Raw genomic sequence first — 18,528 nt, 5'->3', positions numbered from 1 at the left:
CCCTTCCCCCATACTTCACCACACTTCCATAGAACATATTTCCCCCTCACTTTGTCTTTTTATTAACACATCTGCCACAGCATCTCTTATAAAGGAAAACATTTCATTGGGGCTGGCTTACAGTTCAAAGGTTTATCCATTATTGTTATGGCAGGAAACATTTTGGCATCCAGGAAGACATGGTGCTGGACATGGTGGTGGACAGCAGGAAGAAAGTGAGATACTGGGCCTAACTTGAACATCTGAAACCTAAAAGCCCACTCCCAGTGACATACTTCCCCCAGCAAAGCCATACCTACTCTAACAAGGCCACACCTCCTAATAGTGCCACTCCCTGGGTCACACATATTTCAACCACCACACCATTCATAGTTCCCAAGTACAAGGCCACATAAATGTTCCTCCCTATGAGTCTATGGGGGCATTTTCATTCAAACTTCCATAGTACCCATCAAATAGAACTCCCTCTGAAAATACTAGACAAGCATAGAGCTACCTGTAAGGGGGATTAGTGAACAGCATTGCAAATGATAAGAGATAAAACATTGTACTTTGTTTCCTGGCCAGAGACTACTTTTCCCTTTTGTGAGAAAGCTAGACACCAGCATGAGTGATGGGGTAGTGCAGGAAGCTTCTTCAATCCTGTGGACCAAAGACTTTTTATCTTATTCACAGTCACATGGATACCATACCTTAGGTATCCCTTTCTATCTACTCAGGTAACACATAAATGAATAAAAAGAATCTCAGCAGAGAAATAGAATAGATATTTTATAGAAGGGAATATATAGCATATAAAAGTGCTTATATTAACCTCCAGGGAAATTCAGATTTAGAGTCTAGGGACTATCTCTATACACCAATTCCTATTGACTAAAACAAATGACACTGTCAAACTAATTACTGGTTAAGATGCAGAGAAACTGTATTACTTCTACATTGCCAGCAATGGAAAAATGACACAGCCACTCTAGAAAAATAAAAAACTTAGGTCACTCAAGAAGACTCGTATATATAAATTTACTCGCAGCTTACAAACCAGTTACAAATAAGTAACAACTCCAAGAAAGAAGCTAACTAGATGTCTTTCAACCTGCTAATGGTTAAACAAACTAATACATTCTTACCATGGAATGAATCTTTTCACAATGAAAAGAAATGGAGTTTTCATACATGTAGCAGCCTAAACTCTCGGGAGCTGTATTGAATGAAAGGCAACCTCAAAAGGACATGTTATGGACATGACTGCACGTGTATGGAATCTTTACAGTGCAGTTTCGGGGAACAGGTTAGTGGCTGCAAGGACTTATGGACTTCCAGGGGTCAGTGAGGGTGAAAGAGCATGGGGAAGGGCCTAGAAAGTGATAGGCATCATAAAAGGGCAAGACCAAAAAGCCTTGTCATATTGGATCTATTTTGATTGATTTTTCCCTGTATCTCAACTGTGGTGGTAGATACCTGAGCATACATGGGTGATATAGTTGTCTTAAAACTAGACACACACATGCATGCACGCATTCAAAACTGTAGAAATCTGTATGGAATAAGTGAGTTTTTTTATTATTGTTACTTCTGTGGTTATAATTTTACAAGGTATTTCCATGGTGTGGAACCAGGTAAATAATAAACAGGCTTCTTGTGTTACTTCATAAAAATTACATTGAAATCTACAGTCATTTCAAGAACAAGCTAACAAGAAGAAGAAACAAGTCTATGGTTTACATAGGAGGAAATTCTCCAAGGAGTCAGGCTGCTCTTGGTTTCTAGAGAAGACACTGGAGAAATTGTGAAGGTTTCCTTGACAGAATGTGGGATGTGGGTGGTCATACTTTCATGCTCCAGAAGCTAGCTCTTAAGTGTTGAATGCTCCTTATTTAGATGTGAAAAACCGAGGTAACCTGCTTTTGTTTGGGACAGCCACTAAATGAGACTGCAATTAGTGATGTATTTTCAGGAGCACTAGGGATCCAGGATGTTTTAATTGCCCTCTTATAACAAGGGCCTTGACAGACACTTTTGTCCTTACTCCAAGTGTGAGAACCCCCCACAAATTCAAACAGCACAGCATAGAAGGAAAATCCTTCTGAGAAAGGGTGTTTTGAATATAATTTTGCATCATTGATGGAAGTTAATTATATATGAGCACTTAAGTTTAGCACCTTGTAGCTGATTTTTACACTTCTGATTTTATGTTTCTTTAATATATTTACTCAGTATGCCAGTTCTAAGTTATTTTTTTAAACACCAAGTCTGCAGAGCCATCCCTCTCCTGCAGTGAATTCTGGCTGCAGGAGACAGACTAAAATGATGGATCTTTTAGGGTTATTGGATGTTGCTGAGCATGGGGACAAGGCAGTAATAAAAGAATAAAAGAGATCACTAGTGGACCCTGTAGTGTTTATTCAAGTTTCAAGGCTCCCCCCCCCCATGTCTCCCATATACCACACACACTTCAGAGACAACATGACTATGAGTAAACCACAGCTGATAAGAGGACTAAATGCTTGTGGCCAATGACTGTCTGGACCTTGATTTGGGACAGAAATTACAGAGAGAAACTTTATACATATGGAAGGGGAATTCATTAGAATGACTTGCAGGCTGTGGTACAGCTAATCAAGAATGGCTGCTTTTTAACAGAAGGTCCAAGAATCCAGTAACTGTTCAGTCCATAACAATAGATATATCAGATGGTTTTCAGTATATGCAGAAATCCCAAAGAAGTAGGCTCCAATGCCAGTGAAGGAATGTACTTGCTATTGAGGATAAGATAAAGTAGAGTAAAGTTAGCAGCTTCCTTGTTCCATTTCTTTTATATAGGCTTCCATCAGAAGATGTGGCCCAGATTACAGTCCTGTCTTCCCACCTCAGAGATCCAGCTTAGAAGTGGATCTTCCTGCTTTGAATAATTAAGGAAAAATCCCTCATAGATGTGCCCAGCTTTTTTGAATTTTAGTTAATACCAGGTGTAGTCAAATTGACAACCAAGAATAGCCGTAAGTCTACTCCTTGTTAACTTGACATACACTCATATTTCCTTATGCAATGCTAGATTCCAAATGAAACAATGACCAGGTCATAATTATTCCTAATATACACCTATCCTATATGCAATTGAAAATGCATTCTATATTTAACTAGGTTTTAATAAGTATGACTAAAATGTTATAACTCTCCCTCATACAACCACAAATACATTATAAATTTATAATAGCTAATAATGTCCTTTTAGGGACATTCTTTTATTATTTCAAACTTAAAAAGAAGACCATTTATATTCTCTTAATTGATGCTATATTATATGATAAAGAAATGAAGAAGAAAAGACAAATATCAGTAGAAATACATTCTTAACAAAATACAACTTGTGTCAATTATAATCCTTGTTTTGAGAAAGGCATTAAGTGCAGGAAAACCAATTCCATAACCAAAATAAGTATAGACTTCAGTAAAGAGATAGATTTGTCTCCTCTGTAGGGGAAGTAGTTCCTTGGCCACCAGAGTAATGGTGCCATATCTGGGGCTTAGTGTTGGCCTCTGCTGTTGGAAGATTTGGCACTAAGCAGCAACTGCAACTAGGTCAACCTGGTTGTCCATATGTTTGAGCCCATGCATAGCCACCATCTCAGCCATCATGATTACTTCTTTCATATCCCCATTAGGCGATGACAGAAATGGTTTCAGGGAAAGGCTGTTTGTTCATAAAACATGTCATTCTGTCTACTTGATTATTTAGCTCCTTCTCTGCTGAAATCACCTTTTGATGCACATTTACAAGGGACACAAATGTCTGCACATTCTTCACCCTTTTGGAAAAATCTATTCTCATACTTCTTCAGCAGATGTCTTTCTCACCAATTTAACAATCACGCTCTTTTCGAAGTTCAATTGTGCTCTTTACAAGCCCATGATAATCCAGCCATTCCATTGGCTACAACCCACGAATTAGTGAACAATTGTGTGTCTGGTCATTTCTTCTTTCAAACAAAATGTATGATCATCTGTACTGCCTGAAATTCTACCCACTGTGAAGGTTTCTATTCTCTGATGTTTTTCAGAATTGTCACAGAAAGAGGTTGTAATGTTGCAGCTGTCTACTTCTGGGTAGTGCATGCATAATGTGCAGAACTATCAGTATACCAAGCTCTAGTCTTCTATGATGAACATATTATGTGTAACCAACAAGTCCAAAGTGGTTGCTACCTCCTGTTCACTTGGTCCAATAAGTATGACATTGTCAATGTAGAGGAACAATGTGATATTTTTGTGGAAGAGTTAGAGGATCGAGCTCACTTTTAATTAAATTATTACACAGGGCTAGAGAGTTATTATGTCCTTGAGGCAAAACTGTTAAGGTATACTGCTGGCCTTGCCAACTGAAAGTAAATTGCTTTTGTTGGTCCTTATGGACAGGTACTGAGAAAAAGGCATTTGCTAGATTAATAACTGCATACCATGTACTAGGAGATATGTTAATCTGATAAAATAAGGATACTACGTCTGGTAAAGCATCTGAAATCAGAGTCACCACTTGATTAAGTTTTAAATAGTCAACAATCTGGATGTCTTCCTCAGCGTCCACATAGGAGAGTTAAAGGAAGATGTGGTGGGAACCACCACGCATGAAACTTCTAAGTCCTTAGTGATGGCATTAATTTCTACAGTTCTACCAGGGAAATAATATTGTTTTTGATTCACCATTTCTCTGGTAGAGGAAACTTCAGTGATTTCCATTTATCCTTTCCAACCATAATTGCCTTCAGTCCACAGGTCAGGGAACCAATATGAGAATTCTGCCAACTTCTAAGTATGTCTATCCAAATTATACATTCTGGAACTGGGAAAATGACCACAGGATGAGTTCAGGGACCCAATGGACTTATTTTGAGTTGGACTTCAGCCAAAACTCCATTAATCACCGACCTTCATAAGCCCCTACTTTAAATGGAGGACCATAATGCTTCTTGAGATCTCCTGGAGTCAATATTAATTCAGAACCAATATCCAGTAGACTCTGGAAAGTCTGATTGCTGCCTTTCCCACAGTGTACAGTTGCCCCTGTAAAAGGCTCTAGGTGCCTATGGGGAAAGACTGGAGAAAGGCTAGCATCAAAACTTTAAGGTGTTTTATCAAAGTCCTTCCTCAGCAGAACCTGACTGTCCTTTCTTTCCAAGGGTCTTCAAATTGGGTCTTCAAACTAGCTCAAGTCTGGAAATTGTGTCATAAGCTGGGATTCTCTTTTTCCATGATCCAATGTAGCATTTCTTTCATTTGTTTGAGAATTTTCCCATTTATACAAATCAAACAAAAATGCAGTAGGCTTCCTATTTCATGCCTGATGTCAAAATGCAATAATTGATTAGCCAATACCAAAGGTTTATATGTTATGTCACAATAAAAATCACTTTTGTTTGTGTTGTCCATTACATGTCAGGTCATTATTGACATTGTTTTGTTTATGCTGCCCATTATAGTAACCATGATCACTTTGCCTTCAGCCACTCAGTGCTGCCACCTGGCCCGTGCTACCATAGGGGCCCAACTATAACCATTGCATTTAATTCATCCATTTGAGCAGCAACATCTCTAATTCTAAGCTCTGGCACAAGGAAAGGCACAAAACTCTCCAAATGTGTTGGTGCATCCCTCACTATTTTGCATCTTATAGGATTAGTGAAGGGCATGTCTTCTGGGCCTTCCTAGTGTGGAGGATTGAGTTTTACACAGAGTACCCTCTCTAACATTGCAAAGTCCCCGAGCCTCCAAGTCCCTTCAACAACACTAAGCCAGAGAATATCAGGCATCTTCAACTCCTTTTCAGTAGTCCAGCTTTTGTCAAACGCTTCATACAAACTTCTGACACATTTAAAAAAAACGGTGCAAGCTTCCATACTTAACCAAGAATAGCCACTCAGTGGGCCCATATCAATAAATTCAGCCTGACTGATTCCACCCTTATCCCACACTCTTAAAATCTATTCTCATACATATTCCTCAGACTTTTGCTTGAATGAAACAGCAAACTCATTAAACTCTTTAGTAGTGTTACATATTTCCTCATAAGACTATACTTCTTATCTCTACTCTAGAAGATGGCTTAGTGTGTGGTATCTTCAAGAATAAGGGATTTCCTACAACATCTAAGAGATATCCAAGCAATCGTTTATATTGTTTCAGGATTTACTTAGATTACATTGAACAGCCATTCAAGAGGAAGTTGGTTGCACCTGATAACTGGGGGTTTTACTGGGTTCTTATGGGGAACATTGTCCAAGTAAGTGACATAACGGCATTTAAGGAATGTAAGGTATGTATGCATATATATACATATATGCATTTTACATCATTCTAAGTAAATATAAAATAATATCATCCCTTTGGGCTTTATTAAACTATCATGTTATTGGTCCCTCCTTTATATTTCTTCTTATGTATTGACCTCCATCTCTTCTTTCCAAGTTTATTTTCTACTTTCACCTTTATATTACCAGTATCCTGATAACCCTCTCCCAGCCCTCACCACCATCCATGATCCCTTTATACTCTCCTGGTTCCCGTGGTTACACCATGTCATATACTCTTCTGAAGACTTGGAGCCAATAGGAGAGAACATGTGGCATTTGTTTTTCGGAGTCTGGCTTAGTCTACTCAATACAATCTTTCCTAGGTCTATAAAACACTCCAAAATGTAGAGAATAAAGAAAAAAAGAAATTTTCATTTTTTCACAGTTGAGTAATATTTCTTAGTGATTATGTAACAGAAATAGTTGTATAAACAAGACATGAAACTCTGACAACTTCAATAAACAAGCTAATGTAGAAGGAGGAATATCTCATGGGATCCGCCACCTAGACAAAGAAGAACAGGAAACTGATAATACTTCTGAGAGAGAGTAATTTCCTTTGCCAGGGATGAGCCTCCTGACTGGCCATATAATACAAAGTAATTGTCCCTAAAAGAATATTCACACAAGCAACAAAAATAGACTCAACAGGTTATATGTATGTGTTTTCACATATATAATTACAATGTAAAGGAAAACAATACTATCAGTTTGAACATGAGGGGGGAACATGGACTGATCTGAAGTGAGGACTGGGAAACAGTGGAGTGATGTAATTGTGTTTTAATTGAAATGCATTTTAAAATGAAATTACAAACCATAATAACTGAAGTTAGGAAGTGCTATGGAGAAAAGTAAAACGGGGCAGATGAGTGAGAAGTGCTGGACTGTCCATGGAACAGTCTTCACTGCCACCACATTGGAACCAAATGAATTATTGGAATAAATGTTTGAGGAAAGGGAAACGTCAGGATTCAACAGATGCCCCAAGGTTAGTGTGTCTCTTTTTGCATTTGATAGCATGGCATACAGAAGAAGCCAAATATATGGGATGAACTTGCTTTAAAATAACCCATTCTCATGCTGATTCACCTAACTTGGCATCACAACCTATTTCTATAAGGTAGCATTGATACCTTGTATGGTTACTTCATGCATGACCTTAATACCTGTCATTGGTCCTGAATTCTTAAAGGTTCCACTACCTGTCAGTACTATTGCATTGAGGACATGAACTTTTGGGAGCTACACCTAAGCTATACCCCAACTTTTGCAGATGACTACCACCTTTAAATGAAGATGCAAATGTATATGTCAATCATTGTGTAAATCAATTGATGTCTGTTTTATTTGTATGGCTTTATGAACTTCTACCTATTTCTGAACTTATTTGTGTAGTATATACTTGTAAAGCACTTTTACTTTGTTATTTTATAGGTAGAATAATATAGATATAAATAAATAAAATATATTTATACACAGGTACAAATACAATATGGCTACAGCATGAAGATAGCAAGGAATCCTGAGCGAAGACAAAATTCATTTCTTCTAGTAACAAACCCTTAGTTATAGAAAGCCCCATGAAATCATGCCAGCTCTGACCCCAACAGGAAAAATGACAGATGGTATGTGAGGGTAGCTTACCTACTTTTCTTTAATATTCCTTTTATCCTTTATGACTTGAAATGTGTAGATTCAGAAAGGTTCATGGAACAAACCTATTGGTAATGTTGTAATGCGATGCTTCAATGGTAAAACTTTCCTTTAGGTTACATAAGAAAATTAGTGCAGTCTCAGGGTGGATAATTTCACCCTAGCTATAAATCAAGCAGTGCCTTCCATCAGGGAAATGGCAGTTGGGGCTGGAGAGCTGGGCCAGTAATAACTACCAGAGAGCTTTTAGTGATTATGAGATACGCCTGCTGATGTGCCGCTTTGGACTTTTCTATGTCAGCACTAAATGTCTTGATTCAGATTAAACAAAACCTATCTGTGCTTAGCAATAGCAGGCCTCAGCACACTCTCTCCTAACCAGTTTGCCAGAGATGATTCATTTAGTGCCTTGAGCCTAGGGGCCGCTCTTCCATTCAGCACCAAGACAAACTTATCTCACTGTAGTGGACAAGGTTACTCTTTCCAAATGATTCCAGGTATCCCCTCCCTCCACACACAATGATGCTTTCTGTCAACAGGTTTGCAGGAAAACGATGAAAATCTATTGCTGGTGGATCTACAAGTGCTGAGTGCCAGGTGTTGATTCAATTTAACAAATGATGAACAATTCAACACAGAATGGCATGCCTTTTCCTTGGCCATGAGAAATTCTCTATTAGTGGAATTTTTAAGAGACACATGTAGGGGAGATTTCAGAGCAGATTTACTGAAAATAATGGGAAAAGTAGAGCAGCCATTTTCATGTAGAATCCCCACTTTAAATTTTAAACTTTTAAGGATTAGCCCTCAAGGTTGATCTTTTTGTATACATTGATTGAGAAAATATGATCATTTAAATACAGTATATAATTAGACTTTTGGTTTTACTCATAACAAAAGTGTCTACAAGTAATTAAGTAATTAGAAGTTTAATAGCATATATATGTATATATATATGGTGCACAAAGCATTAACTGATATGTACATGCATTGATAGGTTTCCCTCCTATTTTTCTAAAGGAAACACATAGCCCAGAGGTTGTAAATTTAGGCTGAGGATGTCTTCAGACACAAATTCTTTTTTCTCCAGTCACCTCTGTCACCCCAATACATAGTGTGTCTAATGCATACATGGCCATTCTGGATGGAAAGAAACAAAATAGAGAAAACATCCTTGAAACAGCTACTGGGCCCTGCCCATTTGTGGCAACGAGGAGAAAGCAGGATCCATTTGGGGTAAGTGTGCATGTTTAAAGCTTGGTGTTGCCAGGCCCTGCACATAACATATTGCTGAAAGATTATCAGAATTTGCTCAAGTTGAATTCCTGCTTTCCAGATCATACCTGAGGAGACTATGTCAAGTTCTAAGGTCATAATGTCCCACTGTCATTTAAACTCTGTCTTATGATGATCTTATTTCCTTTGTGTTACCTGTAAGTGGGGAATAGGTAGAGAGTCTCCTTTTTTGGTTGATATTGTTGTTCTTCTTATAGGGTTACAATCTGATTCATCTTCTTCAGTCCTTCCCCTAAGTCTTCCCTTGTTTTCCCAGGACTCAGACAAATGATTGGCTCTAAAAGTCTGCATCTGTCTCAGTCAGGCGCTGGCAAAGCCTCTTAGAGGACAGGCACGCCCGGCTCCAGTCTTCCAGCATATCTTAGCACAAGCAATAGTTTCAGGGCTTTAGTGTTTGGGCCTGGAATGGATCTCAAATTATGGCGGTCTCTACATGGCCTTTCCTTCACTTTCTGCTCCATTGTTGTCTCTGCAGTTCCTTTAGACAGGGACAATACTGGGTTAAAGATTTTGAGATATGTGGGTGTTTCCATACCTCAACTGGGGGACATGTCTATGTACTATAGCTGTCTTTCTGCTGTTGTTCATTTTGGCCATTGTCATCTTCATTGGGTCCTGGGACTTACCACATCCCTGCTGTCTGGGGGTAACCTTCCTGTAATATAGCTTCCTCAGCTTTGTGTTATTTTATGTTTTAATTTTCATTTTTTACACTTGAATTTTAAACAAGAATTGTATTCTTAGTCAAATGACAGTGAAGTGCCTTTGGAAGGGCTCCAGTAGATTCTCTCATTCCTGTATTCTGTTCTCCCTGCTGTGTGTGTGTGTATGTGTGTGTGTGTGTTCATGCACGTGCCATATATCCTCTCACCCACATGACTCTCATAGACCTTTTAAAGTTAATTAAAAAGCCTTGCATGGTCTGCCAGACCTGCATAGGAAAATTCCTCTCTAACCTTTTGTACCAGATTAAAAACCTCTGACAGTTGGGGCTGGTGCCAAATTTTAAATGAAGTGTGCAAAGTAAATTCAATAAGATGTATGATTTAGTCAGGTTCAGAGTGACTTGTTTTGGGTTTAGCAAGAGCCAGGAGACTGAAGAAGAGTGAATTCTTCCTTAAAAATCCTTATAATCTAGCTTACCACTGCAATCTCCCCCACTAAACACTCATATAGGAAAATGTTGCCCAAGCACTCATGAGGTATGTATTTAACAAAAAATTTATTTGTTCCATATAGGTTCAGAAGCTACGTATATCATATTTTGTATTTGTAGATGCTTGTTACAAGTAACCCAGGTTGTTACACACACACACACACACACACACACACACACACACACACACACACAAGGTTCATTTTAATTTAACATAGTACCTTCTAGATATCTTTGGCCATTCTATTTTGCCTAATAGCCCTTAATATCTGATCACAATACTCCCCAAAGGACTGAGTTTAAATTTCTTTGAAAATAACATTTTGACACATAAATCTGATTAAAAAGCCAAGGCTCCCTGTGATAAACACAAAGGCTATATTCCCAGAGGCTCCTATGAAAATACAACAAACTAACAAGCAGACTAACATTGAGCCTTAGGTCAAAGTTGTTCCAATTTTTTGCCATGTATAAGCTCTGTTTAGTGGTAATGGAATATTTTCTCTTTTATGAAAGAGAGCTGGTAAAGCAGATCATAGAACCAAGACTTTTATGCTCCGAGATATATTGTCCTAAAACAGTGCTCTAAACATAAACTTAGAAAAACGGCCAGGCATGATCCACCATAAGCTGCATGTTCTCTGTACACCATTTATTCCATGTGCTCTGTGTCCACTGTGCACTAGGTAGGTAGTGTGTGGTTTGAATATGCTTGACCCATGAGAAGTAACACTGTTAGGAGGTGTGGTCTTGTTGGAATAGGTGTGGCCTTTTTGGAAGAAGTGCATCTCTGTGTGGGCAGGCTTTGAGGGATTCTAATACACAAGCTCTGCCTAGTGTGGGATAAGACCTACCTCCTGGCTGGATTCAAAAGAGTCTCCTCCTGGATGTCTTTGGAACAAGATGTAGAACTCCTAACTCCTCCAGCATCATATCTACATGCATGATACCATGCTTCCTACCTTGATGATAACGGACTGAACCTCTGAAACTGTAAGTCACCCACAATTAAATATTTTACTTATATGAGTTGCCATGGTCATGGTGTCTCCTCACAGCAATAGAACTCTAAGACAGTAACCCTATATACCTACTATATAAGTGATGTATGAAATGCATAAAGCTTAAACATCAAATTCTAAACAGAGATTGAGTTCCTGTGAAATAAATGATAGAAGCTATATAGTATATTGCAAAACATATTTATCTAACATCTTGGATCCAGAAAATTCAGATGTTTCTTTAGGAACTTTCTGGAATTTTATTTTGAAGCATTTGTTCAATCTATGGCTACATGTGGGATCCCCATGAGTTAAAAGCTGACTACATTTCTAATTCTTTATTAAACACAGAGTCTAGGCCCCAGAAGAAAGTAGTCAGAATTCTCAGGGATTTAACTGTAAGCTGTTGATGGAGAGTTTACAGAGGTTGAGGGGACCAAGAAAAGAGGAAATACACTCAAAGAATATAGCAAAAGATGACTTTGAACCCCCGATTCTCCTTCCTCCAATTCCCAAGTCCTGGGACTATAAAACATATGTTGCTATACCCAGTGTGTCTCTCTGTCTCTGTCTCTCCATCTCTCTTACTATTTCTAAAATAATGGTCTGTACTTGCCATCTCAGTTTCCTTATGAATTTAACTTTTTGTTATAGATGTTATTGGAAGTCACCAATGTCTGTTTATAATTTCTTAGCAGATGCAGTTGATTACTTTCTGGTTACTTTGTGGTATGGGACCATGTGAGTATTCAGACAGAGAGTGAATGCCTGAGTCTCTGTGCTTTCTTCCTCTGCCATAACAAAGAAGGGAGATGATGTAATGCCCAACTTTAAGAGGATGAAAATTCACTCTATTTAATCAAGGCCATTTCAGCTGAAACCTCTGTTGACCCACTCTTGAGTAACTATTTGCTATGGATTGAAACATTCCTTCTTAGATAGAAAGGTAGTGTGTATGAAACTCAAAAGAAAGACTCATGGGGCCTTCCTCCAAGGTTATATAAACAATAAACAACTGCTTTTGGAGAGGATAGTCTGTGAGGAGTTGTTTGAAAGTTGTATGTGGCAGATTCCATGAGTGGCTACAAATGCTGGAGTATCCAGCCAAGTTCAATATCAGTAGGATAATTTCTTTGGTTTCCCATTCATGAACAGTCTGGAATGAGTAGATATTTGTTAATGTTTTGCATGTTAAACAACTGAGAGTTTGAAATAGGTTTGAATAGGTTTCTGTAACAATAACACAATAACGCTTAGCTTATCCTAGCTAATTCACTCTTTAATTTATTCTACTCTGACATTTTGCCTGACTACTATTTACCAAATTTTCTTCTGATACCATCACCACTGCCCTTAATGTTTCTAAGCACAATGACCATATTAGATTTCAAATCTTAATTGACCTCTCAACACAAGTCAGTGCCATCTGTCATTTATGTTTCCAAAAATGAAAACAAGCTTGCCTTCTATTACACTGGATTTTCCTTGCCTGTTCTCTGCTGGTTGTATTTCACAGTCCTTCCTTTTTTTAGCCTTCAAACCTTCAAGCATATTATTTTGATTTCTTCTTAATTCTCTGAAAGAATCACACCTCTACCTTATGGTTGTCATGATGTTATCCAGGGACAAATGACAAATAGAAGGGCAAGGGCAGATGAATGGAAGTAGAACAGTGCTGTAGACAGAATTGTACCCATAATTTATATTTTGACACAACTGCTTGTTCATGGAGCTTGTGCCTAGACACTCTGCACTAGGCTTCTTCCCTAATTCTTTTCTCTCAGTGTGCTCTAGGATTTTTCTTTATAATATGAACTGTATATGACTGTAATTGGAGTTATTCATTCAATCATTGTCTCTTCTTTATTAGTACATAAGCTCCTTAAATCAAAGGATACTCCTAGTTTTGCCAATAACTGAATATTCAATGCATATAATAGTGATTGGTTTGTAAAGTTAGTTTATAAATTGGCTTTTATGAATAAATGCATAATGTAAGTATAATCTTTCTGAGAACATTTTTATAAAATCATATATTTTTAGAACTCATGTGCTACAAACACTGTTGAAATATGACACATGGTCAGTAATTGCCCTTTAACCTTGTAGATTTTATATGTCTTTAAATCCAAGAGACTGTTCATAGTATAATAAGGTAAGAATAAGTCATATTCAGCCTAAAATGTTTTTTATAAAGCTGAGCTACATATATAGGACAGATGCTTAATAATTCAGATACATTTTGAGACCTGATTTTAAAAGCAGCAGACATTTAAAGTATAATGCAGTGCACACAAGAGTATGGATACCCTGTAAAATTTTGGTTTCACTTCTAGCTAATAGGTCTATAATTTTAAAGTTTAATAAACTACATTGGACTCAGTGGAATCTGTACAAAATGAAATGTAGTCTTAATGTTATACTTGCTCACTTTAAATGTAAAAACCTGTGTTTTCTTGACTAAAGAACCAAATTAATCTCCACTAGATTCTGGATAGTATTTAATCAGAGAAATTTATCTGAAGAATAATCAGGTCAGAAACCACACACACACACACACACACACACACACACACACACACACACACACACACACACACGTGCATAGTAGCTCAAGGGATATTTCAGAAGAAGGAAACAAAAAAATTTAAGATCCAGAATACTAGTAAGTTTGCTGTGAGACAGTCTAGATAATGGGGGGAATCCACTAGAAAGTCCCAGATGGCAAGGATGAGAGAGGCACCCAGGACTTAATGGGGGTGGCATTAGCTAAAATACCCAACAGAGGGGAGATAGAACCATGCCCAGTAGATAAGCATGACCCCCAGTTGAGGGATGGGGGCCACTTACCCATTTCAAAAATTTTAACCTGGAATTATTCCTGTCTAAGGGAAACACAGGAATAAAAAAAAAGAGCAGAAATGGAAGGAATGGCCATCCAGAGACTACCCCACCTTGGGAGCTACCATATTTAAACACCAAATCCAGACACTATTGCTAATGCCAAGAAGTGCTTGCAGACCGGAGCCTAGTATGGCTGTCCTCTGAGAGACTCTGCGAGCACCTGACTAAAACAGGTGCAGACACTCACAGACACGCATTGGACTGAGCCCGGGGACTCCAATGGAAGGACTGAAGGAGCTCAAGTGTATTGTGGTACAAATAAAAACTGATTGGCAGCTGCCAATCCCCACGCATTCTCGCTTTTCACAGAGTTGGTCCACTGAGCCAGAACTGCTCGCCCTGGCTATTTTCCTACCACGTGGTCAACTAGCCACACTCTCCGGGCTGTCTCTCTCCCAGCCAGCAACTTTGCTCCCATTCCCCACAGCCCTGTAAAATCATGACTCAGTAATCAATAATTTATTAGTCAAATTCATATGTTAAATTCTCAATCGATAAAAGCTTACAAGCAGTTGACAAAGTTATATACTGCCCACCTAGATAAGACAAACCCTTGAAAATATTCTTATCTACTTTGCCAATTAAGACCACCTGGATCTAAATCCTCCTTCTCCACCTCCATCTTGATTCTCCTGCTTCTCCTCCTCTCTCCTCCATCAACTTATCCCTACCTACCCTTCCTTCTCATCCAATGATAAGCTGGACCTGCCTTGCTGCATAATGACATCATCCTACAGAAAAGTATTATAGCCCCATAGGAAAAACAATAAAATCCACCAACTGGACCCAAGGAACTAAACCACCAACCAAAGAGTGTACTTGGGGGGTTCATGGATGGCTCCCTCTACATATGTAGCAGAGAATTGCCATATCTGTCATCAATGTGAGTGAAGGCACTTGGTCCTATGGACGCTTGTTGATCCAGCGATGGGGGATGCTAGAGGGGTCAGGTGGGAGTGGGCAGGTGGGTGGAGGAGTACCCTCATAGATGCAAAGAGGTGAGTGGATAGGGTGGGGGTTTTGCAGAAGGATGATCTGGAAGGGGAACAATATTTGAAATGTAAATAAATAAAATAATCAAGAAAAAAAAGAAATGGTTGCATAAACAAGACCAGAACAGTGACAAGATGGATTGATATACTAACACAGAGGGAGTAAAAGCTCAGGTGGTCCTACCCCTTGGCAAAGAACTATAGGTAACTAATCAATTAATGAATATTAATTAATTCTTATTAATAAATTAATGATTTACAGAGTTTTCACATATTTGTCAACTTTCTTTGCTATACAGATAAAACCATGGAAAATTGATATTTTTTAGAAAGTCTCTCATCTCTTATATAGAAAGCTTTATTTACAAATTTAATCACAGAGATTTCCTTTACAAATGTTGCACTGAAACTACTGTATAGCTCCTTTCCATTTTCACTCAAAAAGAAATGAAAACAAAATGTCAATTGCCTGATCATCTTAATGAATGTGGGATTAACATTTGATAGAATTCAAGCCTGTTTGATAACAAGGTTTTACCAAGCTGAAAATGGAAGGACATTTCATCAGCCAAAGAAAGGGAACATTTACACACCCTATACTGCATATTTAATAGTACAAGACTAACCTTTCTCATGAATTAAGAACGAGACAAGTGTATATTCTCTTACCTCCAATTCAGCAACATTTTTTATGCTTTAGCCCATACGATAAGGTAAGAAATGGAAATAAAAGGCATCTAGTTTTAAAAGCTACTACTAAAATGGTCTTAATCATGGAGCACATTATCCAGAATACAGAAAATCCTAAAATGAATATTAAAAATTGAAACATCAAATTTAATTCATAATAATAAATTTAACAAAAGAGCAAGATTTCTACATTATACTAGAATGTTGATATTGGTTTAATATAATATAAATAAATGGATATGCATTGTTTATAAATAGATTGAAATATTCAATGTTATTGTCACAGATGTGTGTGTGTGTGTGTGTGTGTGTGTATGTCATGTGGATATGGATGCGAATAGAACAATAGAAACCAGAAGAAGATGTCATGTCTCCTGGAGTTGAAGTTACAGGCAGTTGTGAGTCACTAGATGTGGGTGCTGGCAACTGAAATCCCGTCCTTTGAAGAGCAAGTTCCCTTAACTGCTGAGCCATGTCACTAGCCCAGCTCTGAATTATTAAGATGACAGCTATCCTCAAGTTGATGTACAAATCTGTGTAATCCCTATCAGATTTATGCTTGCTGTTATGTCTTTAATTCCTACTTGAGTAAGATAGGAAAGTAATACATGTTAATTGGTACCATAATCAATTTTGTCAACTGGAATGGATCAAGATACATCTAGGATATTATCTCTTTCTTATCTCATTATTTTTTCAGCTATATAGTCTCGATTTGGGAATTCCTCAACTACTGGCATGTGTGAAAGTCAGTGCTAGCTGTGAGAAACTGAGTATCATCTGACTGATCTGCTTGAAGAAAACTTACAAATGTTTGTAGTTTCTAGATGAAGCTTGGGTATCCTTGAGGAATGTCTTAGTGGTATATAAGAAACAAGTGGTGATTTTATGTTCCATGGCAGTGTCTGTTCAATTTAATTATTTGGTCACCATGATGGGGTCCCCAGAACTTCAAAATTAGACAAGATCTGGGTCTGAGGAGGCATTTGTAGCCTGTAGATATAATGAAGTAGATAACAAAGTGAGTTAAGTATTCCCTGAAAATAGAGAATCCAGGAGAGGGAGTACCAGACAAGGGAGCTCTGAGAAGAATTTAAAATAGCATTCAGCTCAGAGCTAAAGTAACAGCTTTTTGAATAAAATATTTTTCCAAGCAACATGGATTTTTAGGTTTTTATAAATTAATGTGCAGTTGACTTTAAGTTAATACACACTGACATGGTAAAGAATGATTTCTAATAATTTTATTACTTTAGAATAGAGTTGTTTTTAAAAAGCCCTCTATAGAATGGTTGACTTGCCCATGTTCTTGGTATGGTTTATCTCTTTTTCTTATGTATTTCTCATCTTTCCACTTTCCTTTAGCCTAGTGCTTTTTACCTGGCTCCAACGTGTGACAAGATATGAAGTGAGGGAAACCTGCACGTTCACTCAGCTAAGACCAAATATGACTTTGCTCATTAAAGAAACAGATAAGAAATATTGTCCCCTCAAGCCCCTAGGTATTGGGCAAATCTATTTTAATAATAACATAGTAATAACAAAAACTTTTCCATCCATAGTTAGGAAATATGACAATAGAGCCTAATCAGAGAGAGATTGGATATTGCTGGGTTTAAAGATGTTGGATCGGAGTAGAGTATAAGCTAAAGAATCTGTACACATTAATTTATAAAACCTAAGAGTCTATGTTTCTGGGAAAAGAATATTTTATTCAAAAAATATTACTTTAACTTGGAGCTGAATTATATTTGGAAGTTATAAAAGATAAAGAAACAAATCTACCTCAATTATCTAAAAGGAATACAGCCCACCCATCCTCAGATCTTGATTTTAGTTCAATGTGATGTGTCTGTCATCTGCCTTATTCAGAACTGTTTCAAGTACCAAAGGGAAGGAAAGAATTCATGGTTTAGTTCAAGGCCCGAGAGAAAGAAAAGAAGATGAAATTATTTGGTTTCTGTCCTAATAAATGTGTCCCTTCTCATTGTGTTCTACCTTTCCATGTCTACGTTCTCTAGTCATCCCTATCCTTCTATCCGAGTAAATAACATTTCAAATAGTTGACAGGTCCTTGTATATGTAGCTAACATATATGTGAATGTATATGTTTTGATTTTATATAAGCTATCTTCTAGAGAAAATTTCCTTTCATTTCATTTTATATTTCATTTTGATGAAATATTTCTTTTGATGCTGTATCTTTAAGAATGATCCATGTGGCTGCCTGCAACCAGGCTGCTGGTGTTTGGCTGTTGCAACCTTATTTTTTATTCAGAAATCACAGAACTAAGTGAGGCTAGAGGATACTAGGAGAGCCCTGAGAATCTCCTTACCTTGGAAATGAAAACAGAGAGCAGGGAAATAAGGTGGAAGGAGATGGAAGGTGAAGTGTTGTGGCAGCAGAGCTGTTCTGAGGAAACCAAAACTGGTAAAATGAGTTTTGTAAAGCAAGATTATTTATAATAGTAGCTCACTAATATTTCTAT

This window comes from Micromys minutus, assembly GCF_963924665.1.
Source record: "Micromys minutus genome assembly, chromosome: X".
In the NCBI taxonomy this organism is placed as follows: Eukaryota; Metazoa; Chordata; class Mammalia; order Rodentia; family Muridae; genus Micromys; species Micromys minutus.
The sequence above is the reverse complement of the archived record's forward strand: the minus strand, read 5'-3'. Positions refer to the sequence as shown.